At 42.8% G+C, this 5,493-nt stretch overlaps 1 long non-coding RNA gene across 1 annotated transcript; it reads left to right on the top strand.

Moving 5' to 3' along the window:
* The first annotated feature begins 519 nt into the window (after positions 1-519).
* LOC123331402 lies at positions 520-5,060 on the top strand. Its single transcript, XR_006548025.2, has 2 exons — positions 520-1,426; positions 1,738-5,060. It is a non-coding gene; the product is annotated as an uncharacterized LOC123331402 (long non-coding RNA).
* Positions 5,061-5,493: the final 433 nt, after the last annotated feature.

Genomic DNA, 5,493 nt, shown 5'->3' with positions numbered 1-5,493 from the left:
AGTTTGAGGGGAAGGGGGCTGTCTAAATGCCTCCCTCTTCCAATGTCCTAAACATAAGAGGAAGAGAGGGGCAGGAACAGGAAGAGAGAAAAATGGGATTTAGATAAATGTGATAGATCTGTTCTATTACTTACATTACAGACTGAATGTGTTTTTTTAAAAAAAAAAAAAAAAAAACAATCTATAGCAATTGCTACAAATCACACATCCTTGATTATATGGCAGTATTCCTGGTGGGAAAGCCAGAGTAGTGAAGGATGGATTTTAGCATGTACTGTGCGTTTATTTATGGTACAGCACATCATCAAACAACACTTCACAGCCTCTAAGCTGGCAAACCAGAGGGCTTTGAAGAGGAATAATGAGCTGAGAGGTTCATGACATGCTATTAAAAAGTTTGTGATTGGATTTGGAAAATCAGATGGGTCTCCAAGGAAAGAGACCATTTCTGAACCATTGCACTCAGAATATTTTTTGAGCTCCAGAGCAGATATTTATGAAAAGAGAGAGCTGTTTTTGTCTCCAATCCAGGTTCTGACTCTGATGTACAGCGGGGAAGCCGCTTTGCACTGCAGACCCGAAGTTCTGGAATAACCATGATGTCACCTTTTTCTACTGATCTGCTACCACTGCACAGAGGCGCACTATTAGCCCTGTGATGTCTTAGCTTAATTCTCCCCTATGTGGGTTGCAATTGCAGCCAAAACAAAGTCGGCAGTGGATTTTACAGCCACTGAATTGCTCAAGGTGCTGCGGGGTTCAATGAGATTGGGGAGATCAGGTCAGGAGACATTAGGAACAAAAAGACAAAAAGCAAGAAAGGCACTAGGACAGTGGGATTTCCGGTTGCCTGGTCTAGGATTTCCGAATCAAGCCTTTGGTCTTCCAATCAGTGATTTGATGCTCTGGGTTTTCACCTTTGAGGTATTCAGTGCTTCTCTGGCAGACATGATGAGGCAAAGCACCCTGTTCTGAGTGGTGAGTCATGGATGGAATCCCTCGCACTAAATTAGAAAGGAGACATTTTAGGATATGAGTTCATGAAAGACAAGAGTTTTGAAATGGAAAAAAAAAAAAAAGTACACACACACAGTAACACATAACTAGGCCAGCACAGGATGCATTTGCGGTTAAGCCATTTTCCCATTGCAGATGACACTTTAACGCTTTGATTCCCAGAGTCCTCCTGCTCACACCCAGTGGGAAAAGATACCTTTTAGGCATGCAGCTGCCCTAAAACCAGACTGCACCAGAGGTAGAAGGAGGAAGTTCTGGCCACCCGCGATTTCAAACCCTTCCATCTGAGATCAGTCTGTGACTCCTCTTCTCCCCTCCAGCAATGTCATGACATAAAGGCATAACCCTCGCTCCCAGAAGATCTTTGGAATCAAACCAATGTTGGAATCAAGCAATGACACCATGAAAGGTGACTTGTGATCATTAGGGGAAAATAAAGAGGGAGTAGGGTGGATAAACTGTTAGGCTAATCAAAAACAAGTAGCTGTTGTTTCTTCTTCAGCTTTCCTCCACAAAGTCACAAGGATGATGGTACATTTTCTGCGCCAACCAAACTCTGAAATGTGCATGTGTGGGTTTCGTTGGCGTAAAGCTGTTCTTTTTTTTCCTTTCACTGTGGGAAAATGAACTTATTTTCAGTCACCCCTGACATCTGACCACTCAACTGATCACGAGGACACTGTGGTAAACCACAGCTCAACTTGAAATTATCTCTTTCAGGCACGGTTCCTGTATTTTGGATGGCATCAGCCCTGGCTGCCCAGCTTTGCTCAGCTTGCCTCTCTAGGGGTTCCATTTTCACTTTCCTCCGTCCACTCAAAGTGAGTGGTCTTATTCTAAGATCTTTCAACTGGGCTCGTCCTCAAAATAAGCTGAAGACAAAAAACGACACCAGCATTCCCAGCCAAAGCCCTAAAAGTGGCCGATTTATACATAGTGTTCTTTTTTAAAAAGAGCGGGGGTGCAGCGTGGAAAGCCTAAAAACTTTAAACATCCTGGAAAGAAAACCAAAAAAAAAAGAAAAGAAAAAAAGCCGATTCTCCTGATTAATATCAGGATGATCCAGCAGGGTTTATACATATTCCTTCTGTTTGAATCATCTTGTTTTTTGTAGCTGTTTTACACCTCCAGAATCCTGCCATCTGCCCACTCTAAAGAAACGCAGCAGTTCGGTCCAAAAACAATGGCTGGAAGACAATCATTTTGAACAAATTCAAGAGGTGGACTTTTCTGCACCCTCCTGGTTAGTGCTATGCTCCCTGGAGGAGAGACAGTGTGGGATGACCCTGAGGCTCAGGCTTTGAGGGGGCTCTCCTAAATAAACCCCACCCCCAACCCCGGGGCCCTGTCATGCCATCGGGTTGACAAGAGAGGACTTCGTGTACAGATCTGGTCGCCTTCAGGGCTGAGGAAGGAGGAGGAGGAGAGGTGGGCGGCTCCCCAGGCAGTTCTGTCCTACTCTAATCTGCCAAGTGTCACGGGAATGTAGGTCGGCCTTCGCTGGACAACTTGGAGGAGGCTGGAAGCATGTGGACCCCAGACGGGGTCCCCCTCGCTCTCTTCCTGCCCAAGACGGGAGTTAAGAGGCCCAAAGAACGCAGAGAGGCCATCAAGACAGGCGAAAGCGGTCGTTCCTTTCGCTCGCAAAAGCCTGGGAAATCTAAAGCTTAGCAGAGGCTTTATCAGTCCTGGGGCTGAGCCAAGGAGCAGGCTGAAGTTCAGCTGGCCGGGCCCAATGCAGCTGCTGGCTCTGCGCGCTTCCCACAGCGACTTTTCCTCAGCCCTCTGATTTAGACAGCGAACGGTCGGATGATGTGCATGTAGCTGTCGAGGGTGATTGGAGAAACAAAATGACTGGCAATTACCGGGCAGTTCAGGTGGAGGTATGGAGTGCAGAAAAGGTTTTCTTTCCAGCAGTAAAATGAGGTGTCAGTTTAAGGGCGGCTGGCCTTGTGGAAAGGCTGTAACTTTAAAGGGATACTGGCCAAGGCTTTCCACTGAACGTTCAGGCTTGGTCACTTGCCTTTCCCCCACAGTTCAAAGAGGGATAGAGATATTCCATGAATTGAATTTTCTTGTGAATTAAAACATCGATGTCCTGATTTGGGGTAACGAGCATTGCCAAGCTAGTGCTGAGCAGGCAGAAAGGAGGGATGGGACGAATGCTTTGCCTTCGGGGCAAGGCAGAAAAATTGTTCACAAAAGAGCATCATTCCATTGATTGTTCAAGGTCACCAGACTGTGCATGCTCAAAATGGGACTCAAGACTCCCAAATCCCAGTGTCTGATTAATTGTCCTTTGACTAAAACAATGAAAGTAAAATGGATTAACAAAAACGATTGCTCCAGGCCAAAAAGTTCAGAAAGCAAACAGAGCCTCAAGCAAAGTAGGATTTTCTTTAATTAGGTTGAATGCCTTGGTAATAATGCTGTAAATATGAAATTGTCATGTGAACAGTAAGTATCCTGGTGATTCTGTTTTATCATGCCAGTTTAAAAATGGTGAGTGTTGATGTGCTGTGGAGCTGGCACTGAGGAAGGCATTTTCCTTGTGCTATGTGATTTAACCCTCACCAGTACCTGGTAAGTATGATGGCCACTATATTACTGATGGGGCTAACGCTGATTAAAGTTTTTGACTTGATGTGTAAGTGTCTAGGATTCAATTTTAGGTTTCCGACTTCCATGTTTCACAACCACGTGTCTTTTGTGTATTCATGTCTAGGTTGATTGTTGTAAAGTGTAAATTTCTAGATGAGAAAAACTATGAGCTAAAACAGAGTTAAGTGTTGTTGCTCAGAAGTGTCTGACTCTTTGTGACCCCCCATGGACTGTATCCCACTAGGCTTCTCTGTCCATGAGATTCTTCAGGCAAGAATACTGGAGTGGGTTGCCATGTTCTTTTCCAGAGAATCTTCCTGACCCAGGGACCAAACCCGGGTTCCCTGCATTGCAGGCAAATTCTTTACCATCTGAGCTACCATGGGAGATAAAACAGAGCTTTCTTTAAATTACCTACTTGCAATAGTTTGCCTACATCTGAAAGTAGTGGGGCTGGTCATGAAATGCTAGCATTCTTTTTCATGAATAGTATGCAGGTTTATAAATAAACTCTGTGAGGAAGACAATATGTACCCTTGATATTTGAAGTGCATGGAGATGTCCAGACATAAAATAGTTTGGCTCTTATAAGAGGAAAATAGTGGTTTGAAAAGTTGGAAAGTTAAAGATATTAGCACACAGGGTGTTCAGTGCTGAGTGCATGTTGACAAAGCAGGAAGAGTGAAGCTAATTCAGTTAGTTTCTTCTTTGAAGGGTGTGGCTGCTGACCTTTCTTAAAATAGAGGGAAAAGACATAGCATCCTATTTTCTCAATTTTTTTATCTTTCATTTTGATGAAGGAAAAGACATGGGGGTATTAAAATAACAGTGCTAGTTAATAATCAAGATGACAAATGGGCTGCACCTGCCCGCAGGGTATCTTGTGGTCCAGAAGTAGAGGCAGACACACAAACAAAACAGGATGGTAGTTGAAAAACATGAACATGTGTCAGGCACAAAAAAGAGAGGTATGTAATTACCTAAAGAGAGGACGAATGGGTCAGGAAAAGCTTCACAAGGAGGAAAACTTGAGCTGGAATTTAAAGATTTTGACTAAGTGGATAATGGAAGAAAAAAGCAAAGTCTGTACAAAGGCACAGAGCATGAAATGAGCTGACATTTTGGGGCCCAGAAGGAATCTGATATTGCTAGAGGGGAGAGCAGACGGGCTAAGCGTGGAGAGATGAACTGCTGAAGTAGTTGGGAGGCCGGGCCTTGGATGTGGTGTGGTGAGCCACTGATGGGTTTTCGAAAGTGGACTTGAGTTTCCAAAAAATCACTCTTGTGGTACTGTCAAGAATGAATGGTCGGTCACCTGATCAACAGAATGAAAAGCCGGTTGTTCCAAAAAAGTAATTAAATAGACAAACTCCTGCATGACTGATTTTTTTTTTAAGAGGCAGAAATAAACAGTGCTAGATATGAAAAGGGACACTGAAGCAGAAAAAGTAAATATTTAAAAATCATAAGGGAATGACATGAACATTTGCAGACCAATGTATTTGAAATATTGGTATACTATACAATTTTTAGAAAGCATAAATTATGGAAATAAATGAGAAGAAACTGACACTGAATAAATCTATGACCAGTAAGGGGAAAAAATTAACTCAACAATCAAAAATAAACCACAAAGACTACTAGCTCCAGAAGGTTTTGTGAACATTTTTTTCTTTCCCCAAAATTTCAAGGAAGAAATAATAACCTGTAACAAGTAGCCATTCTAGGGAATAGAAAATGAGAGAAAACTTGACAATGTGTTTTATAAAGTCATTACAATCCTGATGTCAAAACCAGACAAGGACAAAATAAGACTCAATCTCACTTATGGACAAAGGTGCAAAAATATTAAATAAATATAAGCAAGAAATCCAA

Source organism: Bubalus bubalis, chromosome 23 (genome assembly GCF_019923935.1).
Source record: "Bubalus bubalis isolate 160015118507 breed Murrah chromosome 23, NDDB_SH_1, whole genome shotgun sequence".
Lineage (NCBI taxonomy): Eukaryota > Metazoa > Chordata > Mammalia > Artiodactyla > Bovidae > Bubalus > Bubalus bubalis.
Note: the sequence above shows the minus strand (reverse complement) of the source record. Positions and strands in the feature narration are given on the sequence as shown.